Genomic DNA, 19544 nt, shown 5'->3' with positions numbered 1-19544 from the left:
TAAAAACTGGTAAATTAAAAATAAAGAATTAATTAATTTGAAAAAAATCTATTGTATATTAACCTAAATAATGTGCTTTTGTGAAAATTATATTTTTTAAAACACTGAGAGGAGTAGCATGGGATTGTAATTTTGCAAATACCCTTAACATCTGTCTAAATAGAAGACAGCTGGATTCGAATTTCTACTTCTGCATTCGATATGCTGAGATAAGTTGTTTTGTTTGAAATGTATAATGAAAATCCAGCCTCACAGAGCAAGGAAGTTGGAAAATAGGGGTGAATTTTAATAGTATTTTAAAATAATTGTAAGTATGCTTTTTTGATGCCATGCCAAAACTCAAGAAGTAGCTGTTTCTGAAAGATTAGTTGCAAAGTGGAATTTAAAGCCACATCAAGGAACTTTCCATACTCTGTTAAATTTATTTAATTTCAACTTTGAATGAACTTAAATATGTACAAGATTCTGTAATATTATGCATTGGTCATTTGACAGATATTTGAGATACAATGGTTTTTAAAAGGTTTATAAATATAAACCTCAGGGCAACATAATCATATGTGCCATGTTCTGACCATCACACTATGTAGGTGTGGGCAGAGCCTTGTGACTTCTTTCCAAAAAGTTCCATATGAAAAAGGGTGGTACAGGGTGGGGGTGGGGGTGCATTGTTGAAGGAGAGTAACTTTACATGAGAAAAACCTGGCAAACACTACTTCAGTCAAGTGGTCAAGGTCAACATAAAAATCATTAATCACATTGATAGTATGTAAACTTGATATGATGTGATGAAAATGGCCCTTTATAGTCTTCCCATAATCGCAGTCTTGTCTTATCATGAGATAAGACTTCCCATAAACTCAGTCTTCATTCAAGACAGTATGATATTGGCAAAAGAAGAGACAAATAGATCAATGGAACTGAATAGAGAGCCCAGAAATAGACCTACAGAAATATAACCAACTGATCTTTGACAAAGGAGCAAAGGCAATTCATTGGAGAAAGAATAGTCTTTTCAAAATATGGTACTGAAACAATACAACATCCATATGCAAAAAAAAGGAATCCAAACACAGACTTTATACCTTTTACAAAAACTAAAACAAAATGGATCATACAACATAAGAAAATATCTAGGTGACCTTGGGATTGATGATGGCTTTTTAGATACAACATCTCAAATGTATCCATGAAAGGATCAAAAATGCAGTAAGTTGGACTTTATTAAAACTAAAAATCTTCTGCTTTGTGAAAGATACTGTTAATAAGATAAAAAAGATAAGCCAAAGACTGGGAGAAAATCTTTGCAAAACACATACCTGACAAGACTTGTGTCCAAAACCTACAGTTGACCCTTGAACAATGCAAGGCTTAGGGGCACTGAACTCGACTGCTAATGGCCCATTATGGACCAGAAGCCTTACCAACAACATAAATATTTGCTTAACATATTTTATATGTTCTATGTATTATGTACTGTATTCTCATAATAAAATAAGCTACAGAAAAGGAAATATTATTAAGGCAATCATAAAGAAGGGAAAATATATTTACTATTCATTAAGCGGAAGTGGATCATCATAAAGGTCTTCATTCTTGTCAACCTCATGTTGAGCAGGCTGAGGAGGAAGAGGTAGAGGAGCTGCTGGTCTTGTCTTGCGGTTGGCAGAGGCAGAAGAGGTGGGGGAGGTGGAGGGGAGGTCAGGAAAGGCAGGCACATTCCTTGTAACTTTGTGGAAATACACCGTAATTTCTGTCTGACATTTTTGCTTTTTCTTTTCTCTGAAAATGTTCCTATGTGGTACCAATTCTTCTTCCACTATTTGCTTTACTTTCAGTGCCCATGTTATAGAAGGGTCTATGTTATAAAAGAAGTCTAAAGCACTCTTGAATAATGGGAACCCTTCTGTTAGATTGTCTAAAGTCAGTTTGTTTTCTGTGACTGCTTCTTCTGTATCTTCTTCCTCATCATCTGGCACTAGTTCAGAAGCACTCATCTCCATCAAATCATCTGTTAATTCCTATGGTGTGGTATCTATTAGCTCTTAAATTTCTCCAAGATCAATGTCTTGAAACCCTTCATCTCCTCGCAACTGCCTCCCCACCCCCCACCCTGCTTTCAGCCATATTTTTCCCAGCAGGGATTTTTTGTTTTGGACTTGATTTGCTTTCACAACTTTTTCTATAAAAACAATGACATCTTCGATGGTGTAATCTTTCCAGATTTTCACGCTGTTCTCTCTGTTGAGTTCTCTTCTATACCACTGACATACCACTACACAGAGTAGCCTGTGTAATGAGCCTCAAAGGTCCTTAAGGCCCCTTGATTTAGAGGCTGAATTAGAAATGTTGTGTTTGGGGGTAGATAGATCACTTTGACACCTTTGGTAGTGAACTCAGTGGGGTGGCCAGGGACATTGTCCAGTATCAAAAGAACTCGAGACAGCAAGACCTTACTAGGAAGGTACTTCCTGACTTCAGGGACAAAGAATTGATGAAATCAATCGGAAAATGGATTCTTTTTTCCAGGCCTTCTCATTGTATAATCAAAACAGTCAGCTGCCATTTATTTTTCCCTTCAAGTCTTGGGGGTTAGCAGCCAGGAAAGAACGGTCTTGATCATAAATCCTACTGCATTTGTACAAAACAGTAGAGTTAGCCTATCCCTTCCTGCCTTAAAACCTGGAGCTCACTTATCTTTCCTTATTAATGAATGTCCATTGTAGTATTTTTTCCAGAATAGGGCATTTTCATCTGCATTAAAAACCCATTCAGGCATCTAGTCTTTCTCCTCACTGGCACCTGGGAACTCAACTGCTGCCTCTTGGTCAGGTAGAAGCTGCTTCTCTATTATCTTGGCATTTTTTATGCAAAACTTCTTTCTAAAATCATCATGCCATCCTTTCCTGGCATTAAATTCTATAGCTGTATATTCTTCACCTTCCTTTTACTTTAAGTTGTCATGTAATGACTTTACATTTTCTCAAATAATATTAGAGACTATGGGGTTATGCCTTTCTTACAGCATTCCTGCACTCATATAAAAGCTTCTTATTCAATATGAGATAAAAAAGGTATTTTGCAAAAAAAGTACAAGATTTTCATGCCTACTGGCATAGCTGCAGTGATGGCTTCACAAATTTCCTTTTAGTTTTTTACAGCGGTCCTTATACTGGATTCATTTATCTTGAAGTGATGGCAACAGCTGCTGTAGACCTCAATCTATGGGACATATCAGCAATTCAACTTTTTCTTGTAATGTCATGACTTTTCTTTGCTTCTTGGGAGCACTTCCAGCATCACCAGTGGCACTTCAATGGGTCCCAGGGTGTTATTCAAGGTTTATGGCATTACACTAAACACGATGAAAAAGATCACTTTTTACTGTGATATGCAATTTACTGGAGAGGCAAACTGCTCATGCAGAGTTGATGAGCATAACCTGGCATTTTAAGCAAATACGACACTTGATAGCAACAGGAGGTGGCTATGAAATTATTACAGTAGTATAGTATGTACTATAGTTAATTTTATGCAATTATGATATAATATTACATCTTTATGTTTTATTTACATTTCTTTCAACTGGTACCATATATGGTCTGTAAGAGTTTGTGTGTATAAGTTTTGATTTTAACTTTTTATAATAAATTTCTGTGTATCTTATGGTAGTAAATGATAAAATAATCTCTATATACAGTATTTTATGCATTCATGATATACTTAACTTTTTCTTAATTTTTTCGATTTTGCTAGGCCATGATTCGCCGGTGAGTTTTTTCAAATTGTCACGAATTTCCAAAAAGTTGTCCAATATAGTTATTGAAAAAAATCTGTGTGTAACTGGACCTGCATTGTTCAAACCTGTGTTGTTCAAACCTACATATCATTCTCTAATTAGTAGAAGACAGTTTCAACCAATGCTTAAAGATTAGCTCTTAAAAGGACTGAACTTAGCAGTCACCAAAGAAAATTCTCTTGTCTAAAATCCCAACAGAAGGAATAAACAAATGAAAAAAAAAAAACAAACAAACAGAGGAAACATGTACATTTAGTGTGGGTAAGTAGGCTTAAGTACTTTAATAGAGTATATTTCTTAATGAGTCACAGCCCTTTATAATAACCTGCTAATATAATTGTACTGAATTATCAAAGTAAAAAGCTAAAATGTGATCTATAGCCTTTAAGAAAATGTTTTAAAACTATATAAATGTTTAGAATAAGAGTTAGCACTTAAATTGTCAGTTTTAGTTACCTAGGTAATTCAATTATGTAGAAAAACAAATTTACTAATGGTCTTAATTTATTATATTATAAACATGCTAGAATTATGTGCCCTTTCTTGAAACCAGGGATAAAAATAATCAACTTTTACCAAAATTCATCTGGCATTTTAACAATTGACTTAAATCATTTATCACGATTTTAGTGAAATAACTGCTAAAAAGCAAACATGCCTTCTTTGACTTATTCTATTCCTATTTTGTAGTAGTTCAAGAAGTACGTCTTTACAATGAATGGATTAAAACTTTAAAACTATTCCTGCTGCTGTAAGCAACAGAGGCAGCCAGAAAACAGAAAAAGTGAAACTGATTTCATGCTGAGGGACAACTCTGCGATCCCCCGGAGGACCCACGTGAACCCTCAGGAAGGCAACAGCCCTTAGGACTACACCATACAGAATCAAGAATACTGCTCTGTCTTGCCTCAAGGCAATTCTTCATCTATTTCTATACATCATAAACTCTCAGAGTCCTCTGCAACTGACAAAATATTCAATTAAAATAATCAACTGTCATCTATATTCCTTGAGCACCCATTATGTCCATGCCATCCTGGTAATGATGATAGGACACTTACTGTTAGGAATTTGAGGATAAAGTTATCTTATTAAATAAATCAAACTCCTCTGTGAGTTACCTTTTGGGAAAATATGAATAGTGCAATTGATTTTTCTAAATCTACTTACCATAAGTGTTATAAATAATGCTTTTAACTTTCAAGCTATCAATCTGACTGTATGCATTGTGTTTGTGTATATGTGTATGTACACGTAGTGATAGATGGATAGACAGATAGATAGACAGATAGATGATAGATAGACATATCCATTAAACTCTTACCGTATCTAAAGTGATTTTAACACATGGCCATTAAGCCCTATGGATAAAATAGCCCCTGCCCACCAAGCTTCTCCTCTAAGGCTTTGTAAATAGTATGTTTTGTAGGTAAGGGTAGGAGGAGGAGTGGGCACCATGGCCATGGGTCTCACACATAATCAAGGCCACTTTCTGTGGCTTTGCTGTGCCCTATTATGCCCTCTTTGGGCTGCTGTTGTTGATGTAGGATACTGGTTTCCCCTTCTAGTGCTAGTGTCCGGCCTGTGCAAGGAGGCTCTGCATCAGAGGGGTTCCTCATGAAGTGGACTGTGAGTTTTACCTAACTACCCTCTCCTTCCCTGAATAGATATGCAGACCAGGGGCCAGGGCAGAGTGGGTCCACCAACCAACCTCAAACTGGATTCAACACAACTAAGTCCTTTGGATATCTAGTCTCTTTGGCTGAATTTAGTTTGTGCCAAATTCCTATTTCACTATGGAAATTTTTTTCTCTTGGGCTCCATTCAAGGGCTGGAGCCTATATGTCAGTGCTTAAGCTATGGCTTGATGTTTTAAATCTGTGCTCCAAAGTAACACGTACTGAAATGGCAAAGTTTTGTTCAGTTTTTAAATATATATTGCATAATTTTATTTATAATATAAATATTTGTTTGAGGAAACTATTAATTCTCCTATATTTAAACTCTTTTGGTGTGAATTTCAGAAAGACAAATTTCTTTAAATTATGTGAGATTATCTATGAGAAAAGTCATTCTGAAAAGTTATAATCAAGTGCTGTGATGTTTATACCAGGGCCTCTTAATTTTTACTCTCTTAGACTTAAACATTCTATATGTTTTCTGTTTCAATTGACTTTTGTAAGTGGAATTATGTCACTTTGACACCCTCTAGTTGGCAGCAGAAATGGCATTCAAGCCTGGTTTCTGTGATTTCATAACTAGAACTGTTTCTCTGACCACATGTGCTTGGATCCCTGTACCATATGGTTTCCATCACAGACAGGAACTTGCATGCCAGACATTGTGTTAAGTAGACATACTGCCTGAACATATGTAATCCTACAATATACCTGTTTACCCCTTCCAGAAAGAGTATACACACATTGACTAAGTTCACACAATTTCTGAGAGATTGACCCAGAATTTGATTCAGGCAGATTGATTCTAGACTTTTTGTCCTTGTCTACTTGCTATTCTGGGTGGTGTACTATATAGTACTGCCAGTAGTAATATTGAACACATATACATACATACAAATTGGATTTTATTTTTAATCAGATTTTGAGGAAAATCTAGTAGTGTTAAAAGTTTAAATATTATTTTCAGCAAATATTATGGATTAGGTTACAAGAGACTTCATATTTACAACAATTTGTTCCAGATAGGAAAAATTACCTAAAACTTTCTTTAGCTTTAACTCATACAGTACTTTTTATCTCAGGCTTTCAAGAGACATCATAATCTACATGGCCAGGTTAGGAGTTCACTGAGGGTTGTTTAGGGATGGTGGACCTTCAAAGCGATTATTTGAAACTGGGACTTGAAACTGAAAACTCCAATACCCTAAACAGTTAGCAAGCAACAAGTCAGCTTAAATTCACCCAGATGAATTATCAGATGTTTATAACATAAAACTATGTTTTTCATTTAGACTAAGACAATCACATGGGTTAGAGAATATTTACCTCCAAAACATGCATACCATATGACTTAATAGTATATTAATTATGATATTCCAATGAAACAATGGTCTAGGACTTGATGAGGAGTTTTGGGAACCAAATGGAAAATTAAAAAACAGATCTAAATCAGAGATTCTCAATCCTGACACATGGACATTTTGGGCTGAGTAATTCTTTGTTGTGGAGGGCTGTCTGTATATTGTACAATGTTTAGCAGAAGAATCTTTGGTTTCTACCCACTAGATGCCAATACCATTCCCTCCAAGGCATAGCAGTAAAAAAATGTCCCCGGACATGGCCAAATGTCTTCTGCGGGATAAAATCACCCCTGGTAAAAAAGCACTGATCTAAATATTTACATCCATGCAAACATTTGGCAAACTCTAAATAAAATTATCTCATTAAAAAAGAAAAAGATAACAGGTTCATGGGAGAAATTCTCTCTGAAAGTATAATATTAGCCCTGAAGAGATAGTTAATATTTTATGAAAAATAATTGACAGGTATCATATGCAATATATTGTTATTAAATATATAAATATATAAAATATAAAAGTATAACATAAAAGCAATAAAATATAATTTTTTTGCATGTATTGATGAAGTTTTTCTGGCAAACACGTCAAAACTTTTATTTTCTTTCTCCATGTAACTCAGATTTTAATTTTGCCTTGATGTTCAAACCAAGATTATATATAGAATTTAAAGCATATACTGTTAGGTAGAGACATATCTATTTTAAGGAAGATTTAAGTCAAAGGAATCATTAATTTACATAAATCCAGAGAGAAAAATTGTCCTAGAAAAATCTTTATACCTAGGTTAGTGGATTTTAAATGCAAAATATCTCTCTCATACATAAGATGAACTCGCATCCAAAATAAGTGACTTGATAAAGATACACTGGAAATTTGGCCATGAATATTTTAATATCCTTTTTCTCTACTAATTTTTAATCTTTTCTCCTTTGTGTTTGATATAAATGATACATTAACAGCACCGAGCCTCTAGTCTATTAGAATCTCTAGGAAAGACACTTCATTTATCGTGACGATCACAGTTTCTTTTGTAATCCAGTTGTCCTTGCTGGATCTTGTCCTAATCCTGACCTTAAGTGATGAACTCTGTTTCTCAGTGTCATTTTATGCCTTGCCTTCACTATTTATAACCCAAGCTAGGTAATCTCACTCTTTATAAGGTTAATATTTCACATAATGAATGTACAAAATTACAGGTCTGTATTCTAAGTAGAGTGTTTGCGGGCTTTGAATAATTTTCTCAGAAGTGGAGGTTCTTTTTTCACTGTTGCAGATCATTAATCTTAATCTGTTGATTCTTTAGTCAAACTATCATCTGTCCAAGGGTTGACAAGAGGTCCTTAAGAAATGCTTCCTAAGAAGAGAATTTACTCTTGTTTGCTTCTGTGTTTGTTTCATAAGACCAGTGTGTAATGGCTAGCCTTCAAATGTAGAAAAAGCTGTATATTTACATACAGAAGGAGTCAACACATTCTTGCCATTTATCAACTAGTCAAAAGTATTTTATCAATTCCTTTTTATTCCTTCTACTTTATCATGTTAAAAATCATTAGCTTCTTAATCAACCTACAGTGTCTAACATAGTATGTGAAAAAATTAGTAACCAGTAAATATTGTATGACTGAACAGAATTTAACAGCAAACAGAAACATTCAAGAAACAGTGCACTTATACATAGACAGATTTTTTTAAACCATGATAGTCTATCAACCACAGAACATGGTTTATGTAAAGGGTGTGATGTCAAGTTTTCAGAGCCTACTATCGTCCATCAGAGAATTTTCAGCATCTAAAGAGTTGCCACACACATGGCTATCTTTCTTGAAATCTCTAAGATTCTTTCCTCTATTTAAAAATATGTTCACGATTTTCTGTTATGAATTTTTGTTATCCATACTTCATTAATTATTTACAAATGTAGGCCCCTAGGTAAAATAGTATAGCATTTCATTTTATCTTTGATGGAATGGTTCCTCAGGTTTAAGTGACCGAACATGTATGTAATATTTTGCTATCTCAGTACAGGTTTAAGGGAATACTTTGTTAGTTTTTATTTTCTTTTTCAACTGTAAACAGGTTGTTAATATACTATTTTCACAATTCATTCAGGAAGTCATATTAAAATTTTTAATTATTTAATTAGTCCATTATGCAATAAGCTAACCCTTGATGGAAAAAAAATGAAGGATAGTCAGTATTTAATGCCTCTGGGAGGCATTTATTAGGATAAGTATGTGAAGTATCTCTGCAGGCATATTATTAGAGTTGATAAGGAAATTAGATAATTAAAAAGAAAAATATACATATTTAATGTAGGCTTCTGTTGAGCACAGGAAGCAGCAAAAACTGAATTCTTTGCAAAGCTGCTACTGCATTAAACACTAATTTAGACATGTGCATAGCATAAATATAATCAAGTATTGCCCTGGCAATGCATATCATCAGACTTTGTCAACAAGCAGCATAGAATTGAATCCAATTACCTCATACTGGAGAAAAAAAAGACAAAAGCGATCCCATCATTCCTTATGTTTGAGGTTGATGAGGCTTAAATAGTTGTGTTAACAAATGCAGTATCTTACTGTATTCAGTAGACCCTGAAATAGATTCCGAACTCTGCAACTCTTGCTCTCCTGATCTCTTTACGTACCATTGTGAAGGCTGTAGTCCATAATGCTGACCTTCCTTGCCGGAACTTTAGGATACAAGGTAATTAAAGAGCTCAAAGTTTAATATATACATTGTCACCACTTCCTAATAAAAAGTTCTATTTTAAAATCATATCTTATTTTTTTACAATTATAAAAAGAATAAAACATAAATTTTACCTGGAATCACACTGACATTTGACCATATAGCCTATTTGCTAAAGAATTACGGGAGCTGAGAAAAATAGTTTCCTGGTCTGAGAAGAAACTATCTCCCCATTCACTGATAAACTAAATTAGAATTTTTTTCCCTTAGTGTAATGCTATATATGTGTGCGCTAAGCTGGTTACCATTACCTGCCATGACAGAGAGTGCATTCAGCTTTGTAAGTCATTTTGCCATGGTGTCAATGCAGTGTAGTATGCTAAGTACATGGGCACTGAGTCAAGCAGATCTGGGTATACTCTTGGCACCATCTCTATTTAATGTGACATTTTAAGAAGGTTTCCTAATATTTCTCAGTCATTTCATCATCATTATAAAGTGGATCATTAATCCTGCATTGTGGTTTGTTATAAGAATTCAGTGTGTCTCTTTATATAAAATGCTCAGAATACTAACTCAATTAATGGTAATGATCGTTACTGCATTATATGGGCACTATCATTATTACTATAATTACTAAATATTTAATAGAATCATTGTTTTTAAACATGGGGTATGAAAATATAATCTTTTAAAATCTGATAAAATCATTGATTCTATTACTTTCTCCCCAAAATTAATACAAAGGTGCCTAATTTTTTACAAAATTGTGGGGAATATTTCAGTATCCAAACTCCATTTGATATTTGCAGATCCATGGGCATTAGACTGAAAGTCCCTATTGAAAAACAAGTTTTGATTAAGGTAAAAGTGAGAAGAACATGTGAACTTCACGTGGATATTGTTAGAAAACAGAGGAGAGGTTGAAAAGCTGCCTGTAACTCTGTGTGTAGATGAATGAACATGAATTTATAATCCAACGGATATGGGCTTTGCTGTGAATGGTGAAACAGGGTACTAACATGAACACACATTAGATGAAATTTAGTAATCCCATTCTGGCCAGCCAACTCCAAGAATAATTAAATTCTGTCTCTAACCAGTCATTTGTTATCACACAGCTCTCGAGGATGGTGTGAACAGAATCATAACAGAGAAAGACCCCCATATCACCATCCAGGACTGTGGCCTCAAGAGCCAATAGTGCCTTCCAGTGGGCTCGACTGGATTGGATTCTTTCATCCCACTTTACTAGGTAGGCCTGTGGTCCTGCTGTCCAAATGCACAAGGAGGAGAGCAGGTATTTACCTCAATATCCTAGTGCTGGCTGTCTCAGGAGAGAGACCCAAAGCCTTCTCACATCAGGGATAGCATCAGGGCAACATTATTTCTGTGCATGGTATAGTTTTTGTTTTTTATTTTTGTCAATATTTTAAAAATTTTGTTTGTTGATTTGTTTGTTTTGAGGAAGAGGAGATTTGAGGTGGGCTTATGTGTGGGTTTGTATAAATGAGGAAAGAAGGGAGAGAGGAAGAATTAAGTATCGGGTCTTCTCTTATCTGTAGAATGCGCTCTACTCATTGACTAAAGTGTGGGTATGGGAGGGTGGGATCAGAAACCACATGTAATACATGCTGATCTTGGAAGCCTTTTTAAGTTCTCACCTTAAGAAATCTAGACAACACCAAGTATAGTCAAATTTTACAACATATCTCCTTCTTAGCAGTAGTGGATTTTGCCCTGGATTCTGATTCATTCCTTTGAAGAAGCATAGAGAATAGGAGGGAGAGAAGAAAGCAAGCTTGAACTCCTCTTTAAAGGCAAGTCTAGGTCACCTACTTATTATGTGGTAGAAACTGAGCAAGTATTTTAGCTTTATGCATGAAAGACTGGGCATACTTCCACATACACTATAAAAATGTAGTATACCATAAATTTATTAAAATTTAGCTACAAATTCCAAAGCACCTATTAAAAGTTTTGCACACAATATGTACTCCATAAGTAATTATATCTTGCATGTGATACATACATACTCAGATATGTAACTATATCTTTTTTTACTTTACATTTTACCTTGGTGTTGACTCTTTATACATATTTTAAATATGAGAATCAATTGAGAAATGGTTGTGTATATATACCATTGAATATATCTTTAAAATAGAGATAAAGAGTCATGGTAAAAGTTCATATTTAAAAGACTCTATTTAGCTATTGTCTAAAATTCCTGACTAGAGGTTCAACCACACAATCTTTTAGCAGCATCATTTGTGATGCTCTATTTTTACGTGACACATGGAATGACTGTGGTGAATTCACCAGAGTGGAATTATTCAAGGAATAGTAATTGCAAAAATGTAGCAGTGTCATTCATGCTTATGAGACAAAGATCTGATGTTGAGAAAGTCTCAGCCCTTCTGGAGAATCATTTCTCTATTAATTAATGTTAACAGAGAATACAATTTCATTTCTAAAAATGAATTATGAATATTGGTCCATGACATTGTAATAAAAATACATAGAAAAATGTCAAGTAAAAATACTTAAAGGTCAGAGGATGTTAATTATATCTTTATCTCTACTATTTGTCTTGATTATAATGTCATCAAGAGCGTCACCTAAGATGTTGGAAAACAACTGACCATTCCTTTAGGAATTTTTACCACCTCATTGTCTTTTTCCTTAAATTCTGTATACTAAAAACAATTCATTTCATCTCATGAAACAGGAAACCCAAACAATAATGGATTACATATAATATGTTTTTCTCCACTTAAAGGAAGTCCACAGACAGCACTAAAAGGAATACTGGCTCCACAGTGTCACAGCAGACCTACTCCCTAGCTTGTCCCTCTTTGATCTTTACAGTGGCTGCTGGAAATCATAGAGAAGGAAAAGGACAAATAACAAAAGAGGCATACCAGTGGACCTGGGTACTGTCTGTGTAGCATTCTCAGTGTGCTTCTCAAAAATTGGATTTAAATTCATTGTGCAGAGTTGTGTTAAACAATGACTTCTAAGTTCCAGGTAATCTGGGAAATGAAGTTTTGTAATTGAATACTGGGACATCTCTAAGAAAAGTAGGGTTCTTTAATGAGAAAAGCAACATTGCCCAAGCCACAATAGCGCATTTTTGCTTGTTTCCATCCTTTCTTATTACTATTACTTGAGTATTATGTACTCTTATGAGCTGAATTGTGTCTGCCCAAAATTCCTGTGTTGAAGTCCTAATTCTCAGTACCTCAGAATATGCCTGTATCTAAAAGAGGTCTTTAAAGAGATAATTAAGTTAAAATGGGGTCATTCATGAGGGCCCTAAGCCACTATGACTGTTCTTCTTATAAAAAGACAAGATTAGGACACAGGCACACTCAGGGGAAAGACCATGTGAGAAGAAATGGACAAAACAACCAGCTACAAGTTAGGGAGACAGGCCTCATTTGAAATCAACTCTAGCAGCGTCTTGATTGCAGACTTCTAACCTCCAGAATTGGGAGAAAATAAATTTCTGTTGTTTAAATCAGTCTGTGGTACTTTATTATGACTGTTCTAGCAAAGTAATACATGCTCTAAAACAAAATCCATATTGAAGAACTGTATAACTTCAAAAATGACAGTATCCTGTAATCCTGAACCAAGAAAAAAATCAATGAGAAGTGTTTTATCTATAGGTTCCTGAAGTTTGTTTTCCTAAGGTGCACATTGTAATTTTTAAAACAGAAATGGGATCAAACTATGCATATTTCATCTACTTGATTATGATTTCATTATTCAATTATGTTTACAAACCTTAATTATGTATCTAATCCCTTATTCTCAAGCATGGGCTTTTCTTTTTTTTTCCTGTTGATTGCAGAGTTTTGTTTTTTATTTGATTTTCTTTCTTGGTTTTGTTTCATTGTACTATTACAACAGAACAATGCAGTAAAGGCATTTATAACTTTTTGAGATTCTATAATTATTGTTGAGGGTAAATTCTTAGAAATATAGTTATTACATTAGCTGGATTCCATAGTAAATGAAAGAACCCTTTGCTTTCAAAATCTTTGAGATATTTTGAAGTATTTAATCATTGAAATTCAGATAAGGAGGTTAAAGAATGGCATTTAATCATTGCTCTACTCAGAATTAATTTAATTATTAATGAGTTTTGCAAGAAAACTACTTTAATTCTAGTAGATTGTGTGTAAGAGTCGTGTATAATCTAATGCTTACAACCCACCACATTGTTCATATGAGGGTATTTCATGCTCATGCTGTTTCTGCAACTTAAAAATTTATTACTATCATGTCTTTCAACTTGAATGAAGGCAAAATAGTTTTGAATTCCCAATTGCACAAAGTATTTAAGAGACTGGTAAATTTTTAAGACAACATTAAAGAAGCACAACAACTAAAAAATATTTATTGAGGGTCTCTGTCAAAATCATTTTATGGCTATCATAATAATTTGAAATCTAAGTAAAAATAAGACATGTGCCCCCTCACAAGCAAATAACGAAACTGAATGCATTGACAATGAGTGCAATCAAAATGAAATGCCACAGGGACACTAAAAACAGACAGCTCCCAGGATGATCAAAGACAATCTGATCAGCACCTGAAGAATGAACTTTAAAATTTTCTCTAGTACTGGCTAAAAATTCTTCTCTCTTCTCCATGGACTCACAACACAGTGATTATAAAGAGAAGTATAAGAAAATCATTAATTTCATTCTATAACTTAATACCTTCTTTAAATTGTGGATAATTTCTGCCCTAATTCATTTATAAATCTGTATCTAATAAATATAAATGTCTTAAGCATTAGCATTTAAATTAAAAGTACTTTTCTAATTCTAGGTACTATTATAGTCCAAACATCGTAATTTGTTGGGGTCCTCTGTACCAAGCACTGTAGTTTTATTAGAATGATGCTATTTCATTGAATTTTAGATTTGATATGCTTTTCTTTTTAATAACCAGAACTGAGATTCCATCGATGTTAACTTGATGTAAAAGAACTAGTAAACACATGAAGTGGCAAGACATACCAAAAAAAAAAAACAAAAAACTTTTACATAAGTGTCTTTATGTTACGAGAATTTTTTTTTAATGTACATGGTCTGATATGTGACATGGAATTTCAATAATGAAACAAAAATGTCAAGCTATAATATATTAAAAAATTTATACCTTTTGGATTTATTACAGTATGATTAAGAAAAAGTCTTCTAGAAGTGTCTCTAAGCTTTATCATGATTAATAGTTACTATAGTCATCATTAAAGCATGCTCATTTTATCCTGAAGAATATCAGCAAACTTATTATGTGTTTTTGTTTGTTTTATATCAGCTAAAGCACATTATTCTCTTGGAGAAATTTTTGGATAATACCTTTAAAACACAAAATATGTGACAAATATATTAAACTCTTGATAGTTTCCCCAGGAAAGAATATTGGCTATGAAAACAAAGGCAGTAGTGCAGTTGGTAAAAATACTTCAACACATCCAACAGAGACTATTGATATAATAGAGTATAAATAGTTTGAATTTGTTGCTAAGAAATAACTGCAGAAAGAAGACAAAAAGAGATCAGCTTACACCCATGCTGACTCAATGTGCTGATAGCATTGATTTCCATTCTGTAGAACCACAGACTTGAGCCTAAGATTCAGGCAGAGTCAATTAAATAAAGTAAGGAATATTGTTCTCAGAAGTGGGACAGCCCCATCCTGCCATCAGCGCTGACAGTAACATCCTCCCTGGTAATATCGGAAGAAATCAGGCACCAGCTTCCTTGATTACAGTTTAGATAAAATGATTTCAGATTACCTTCCAAAGTTAAAATTGGAGGATGGCAAGAATATATTTAAAAAACAGAGAAATTGGGTTAAATATAATGCACAATAATATTTTTAGAACTAAGTCTTACAGGCTCAAGTATGATATATTGGAGATTTAAACATTTTAAGACATTATTCTAAAACATGATTTTCCCTTGTATACTGACACACCATTTCTTGGAGGATATTTTTGTCTTTTAAAGTGTATGGGTATGTATGTGTGTTATATGTTATATGTGTGTTATGCTGTAGAAGCTGCCATTTACCCAAGACCTATTTTGAGTCACCTATCTGACAAATGTGCAGGATATGCATCCTTGTCCTCATTAACAGTGATGATAAGATACTGAGGCTCAGAGACATTGTATATGCTTACCTGACTAGTAAGTAGCAGAGTCATTTTTCAAATTGGAAAATGAGGCTTTTCCATATAATGTAAAAGCATTCAGAGACTTACCCCAAGTCAAAGAGCAAATGATTGATAAACAGGATTAGAACTGTGGGCTTTGACTGTGGGTTCAACACACAGAGCCATGTATTAGTGATCTAAGAAAGTTTGTGTAGTGGTAAGCCATTTTCTACAGTGGGACAGAAATAATTAGGTAGATGGGTATTTCAAAGGAGTATCTCCATATGTTACTTAAAACATCCATATCAAAATAATTTTTAAAAAGTGTGCACATGTATGTGCATATGTGATTTAATGTGATCACTTTTTTTCTACTTTGTAATAACCCAGTTTATCCTTCTCTGCAAAAATCTCCCCGAATAGAATAAAGTTGATCTCTGTGCATTGGAAAATCCATCAGACTGGGAAAAAAATTCAATGTTTTCTACTTCTAAGGACTGTTTCTACTTCATCTACTACTCATTGGAGGAATAAATGTTAACATTAAACTTCACCATCCATCCATCGCTCCCATGGAATGAATTGATTAAACCTTGGGCAGTGTGAAATTGCTACACATCTGTCTGGATTTATGTTTGAAGAATTGAAAAAATAAGAAAGCTTATAGAATATAACCTGGTTGATAAGATTGCTTAGCCCAGAGATTATTTAAGCCCTAGAAATTATCAAGAAATTACCTAGAAAATTACCAAGAAATTACCTAGAAAAAAAAAAATAGGTGCTTCTTGGTTGGTCTTGGACATATCATAAAAGTTCCATAAAGATTCAACAAATATGTTGATAAACATGTAAATAACTTATGTAAAATAAAATAGAATGAAAAATGATGCTGAAAACTGGTCAATAGTTTATCAAGCAAGAAAAATAAATGACAAAACAAGCACAAAGGGTATAAGTGCTTATAAAGTAGCTCATAGAGTCAGTAACCATATGAAATTTTAACATATTGGAACTTCAAATCACTATTGTATTATTTGAATAATGGTACAGTGCCATTTAGTACACTCCAGAGGTTGGGGTGGGGGACAATCAAAAGGCATCAGAAATGATGTATTAATATTAAGTTGTTCCTGTAAGGACTGATATACTACTAAGTACACGAAATAGATACAGAGAGTGTTAAAACCAAAGACGCCAACAAAATGTTCTTAAAATGCACACACAGTTTATGGAGTATGAACCCAGTTTCTGGCTTGAGTACCCTGGAATTTCCTTCCAGTTGGAAGAGCAAGACTTTAATCAGACCTCTGATGTGCTTTGGGAGAAATACAAAGTTATGGCAGCATCCCCTGCCTTCCCCTCCTCCCAAAACCCACACATCTAGACAAATGTATCACTTTGGTGAGATTGACTGCTTTGAAAAAAGCTCAAAATATACTGTAGTATTGCCTGTTCTCATTTTCCCATTCATTTCTCAAAGACCTATAATTCTCCCTCCTGTGACCTTTTCAAATATCCACAGTAAGTTTCTGGCCATAATCTCCATTTCTTTCCTGCTGTGTAGGTCAGTAAGCCATTCAGCAGAGCTGAACAAAGCCTCAGCTCTTGCTGGGTGTGGAAGAGCACAAAGAGAACTTTATGGTAGCACGTGGACCTAATGAGTGCCCTAGGAAAACAGGGATGTTCCAATGGAATCACACCTGAGTATAATTTATACCAAAAAAACAGAGCCACTATTTTTAGAATAAACTTAGATTACGTATTTGAAATAAAATATAATTATTCATGGGAAAAGAACAATAGATACATCTATAAGCAAATAAAATATTTTTTAATGTAAATGACATGATAAAGTTAGAAAAAGAACATTGTATTAAGGTAAATATGTTTGTGGAAAATATAATAGGAAAGCATTATTATCCTATATTTCTGATTTCAAATGGTGAAAGACCAGAACTCAGAGAGAGCTGGATTCAAATTCCAGCTCTCCAGGGTATAAGCCCTGTTGCTCCAGCCGGGTTCTTGTCTCTCACCCTCAGAATCTCCATGTCTAGAATGCAGATGATACCATCTATCTTGGGGGGATTTGTGGTGAGCAGTATTCAAGATGATCCCCAGATACCCTGTCCCCTGGGATTCATACCTTGTCATACCTTGAAGGTATTCATACCTCCTGTCATCTCTTCTCACACTGTACCAGACTTGATCTGTATGACCAAAATAGTAAATGACAGAAATGGTGATCAGTCACTTCCAATATTAAGTTATAAAAATACAGAAATTTTTATTTTGGATTCTCTCTCATCACTTGCCCTAGAGGGAGGCATGCCATGAACATTCCTGTAAGAAAAGCCCACCTATTGAGGAACTGAAGCCTCCTACCAATGACAATGTAAGTGGGCTTTGAAGTGGATATTTCTGTCCTAGTCAAGTCTTCAGAAACTGCAGCCCCACTCAAGAGCTTTACTGGAACTTCATGAGATACTCTGAGCTCAAACCACCCAGCTAAGCCGATTTCAGATTCCTGACCCTAAGAAACTGTGTGAGATAAATAAATATTTGTCACTGTAAGCTACTAAATTTTGGGGTAATTTATTACAATGTACCAGATAAGTAATATAGAATAGTTTGAGAATGTAATGAAAATATGTATTAGGCACTTACAACAGTGTTTTGACATTTATTACACAATAGATGTGTAATAAACTGTTAGCTCCACCTCCTTTTTTGTGATATGACTATATTGTGTCTGTGGTCCCAAAGAAAATGTACTAATAAAAATTTTCAAAAATAACCTTAAAATCCAAGTCTGATTCATGTGTACCTTCCTAAAATTGCCTAGTGTAGTTTTCTGAATATTGTAGCTTTTCAATCAGTGTTGAATGAATAATAGATATTTGGCTATGTTCTTGTGATATTAAACAAATAGATATTATGTGGCCAGTTTTAATGACTTATAGTTTAAATGCTACTCATAAACAACAAAAAAAAAATATATGAAGGTAGTATTTGGATCTACAATGTTAACAGTTAAGAGAAATATTGGTTAAGAACAAGAATATCCCCAATTTCCTCTAGAGAGTCTTCCTAAAACAAGTTTTTCAGAAACTCACTTCTTACTGAAAGTTTAAGTTTTGACTCTTTTCTTATCACATAAACCCAATTCATAATATCTTTATTCAGCGGTATCCAAAGTAAAGGGCCAAGTACATGATATTTAGTAATCTTTGGTAATCTTTATAAATACCCTAAACCTGCTGTGTGTGTAATTTCAAATTTATCAGGATATTGAAATGATCTGTTAGCTAATTTATCTCTTCCTCACCCCATATTATTTTAATTAAACACTCTATTTGTTCATACGCATCCCCATACTTCAAACATGTGCTTGTACCTAATGCATGCACTAATTATATACGTGAAAACTGTTCACATATCAAACTGTGCTCTACCAATCCTAAAAAATAACTGAGAAATGTATAGAAAACAGTATACTCTAGAAAAGAGTCAAGGACTAACGTGCCTACACAGGATTGCTGACTTATCTCTGCTTTGATCTGATAATCCCGCTCTGGATACATACAGGCAATCTCATGTCATTAAAAGTTTTCCTAAATGATCTAACCAATTTCCCATTCGTAATCAGCTTTTGAACCATGAGGGTCTAAGTCATGTCAAGATAAGAAAATGGCATATAATTGAGGCTCTCACGCTCAGACAGATGATTTAGATACAGGTCAGGAAGGGAACGGCAGTCATGTTAAACTTAATAATGCCTCAGACATAAAACTGAATTAATAGAAAAATGTGAATAGCACTGTTTTTTCCACAAC

Source organism: Eulemur rufifrons, chromosome 28 (genome assembly GCF_041146395.1).
Source record: "Eulemur rufifrons isolate Redbay chromosome 28, OSU_ERuf_1, whole genome shotgun sequence".
In the NCBI taxonomy this organism is placed as follows: Eukaryota; Metazoa; Chordata; class Mammalia; order Primates; family Lemuridae; genus Eulemur; species Eulemur rufifrons.
This window is presented reverse-complemented; position numbering follows the sequence as displayed.